The 935-nt window shown below is 44.3% G+C and overlaps 1 non-coding gene across 1 annotated transcript; it reads right to left on the bottom strand.

Annotated features, from left to right (window-relative positions):
• Window positions 1-461: 461 nt before the first annotated feature.
• On the bottom strand, window positions 462-568 carry LOC112761559 (small nucleolar RNA R71). Its single transcript, XR_003181949.1, has one exon. It is a non-coding gene; the product is annotated as a small nucleolar RNA R71 (small nucleolar RNA).
• Window positions 569-935: the final 367 nt, after the last annotated feature.

Here is a 935-nt window from a genome sequence, read left to right as displayed (position 1 = left end):
AACCAAACATGGAAGAAAACATGGAAAACCATCATGAAGAAGAGGCTCACAACCATGGCAGAGAAGGTCGAGCAAATCATGCTGGGGAGGAGAGAAGAGTTTTAGGCTCTTACATCAATCCAAACGCAGGAAACTGTGGAAGTAGCATTCAAAAGCGAACCATCCATGCCAAAAATTTTGAACTAAAACCACAGCTCATCACCCTTGTTCAGAACAACTGTTCGTTCGGAGGAGGCGTCCAAGAAGACCCCAATCAACATCTAACCACCTTTCTGAGGATATGTGACATGGTGAAGTCTAATGGTGTTCATCCTGATGCCTATAGACTGCTCTTATTTCCATTCTCACTCAAGGATAAGGCAGCCAAGTGGCTGGAGTCTTTTCCGAAGGAGAGTTTGACAACTTGGGAAGATGTGGTGAACAAATTTTTAGCCAGATTCTATTCTCCCCAAAGAATCAACAGGTTGAGAGCTGAGGTCCAAACTTTCAGGCAACAAGATGGTGAGACTCTATATGAAGCATGGGAGAGGTTTAAGGACCTGACAAGGAGGTGTCCACCAGATATGTTCAATGAATGGGTGCAGCTACACATTTTCTATGAAGGCCTTTCTTATGAATCAAAGAAAGCAGTAGACCAATCATCCGGGGGATCTCTGAACAAGAAGAAGACCATTGAGGAGGCCATAGATGTCATTGAAACTGTAGCAGAAAATGACTATTTCTATGCTTATGAAAGAGGGAACACTAGAGGAGTGATGGAGCTAAACAATGTAGATGCTCTGCTGGCCCAAAATAAGCTCATTACCAAGCAGCTGGCTGACCTCACCAAGAAGATGGAGAGGAACCAAGTAGCAGTAATCATCACTTCATCAGCAACCCAAGAAGGAGTGAATGAAGAAGCAGAGGGTAGTCAGGAGCAAGCCAACTACATTGGG

The sequence above is a fragment of the Arachis hypogaea genome, chromosome 16, assembly GCF_003086295.3.
Source record: "Arachis hypogaea cultivar Tifrunner chromosome 16, arahy.Tifrunner.gnm2.J5K5, whole genome shotgun sequence".
NCBI classification, from domain to species: Eukaryota; Viridiplantae; Streptophyta; class Magnoliopsida; order Fabales; family Fabaceae; genus Arachis; species Arachis hypogaea.
The sequence above is the reverse complement of the archived record's forward strand: the minus strand, read 5'-3'. Positions and strand labels throughout refer to the sequence as shown.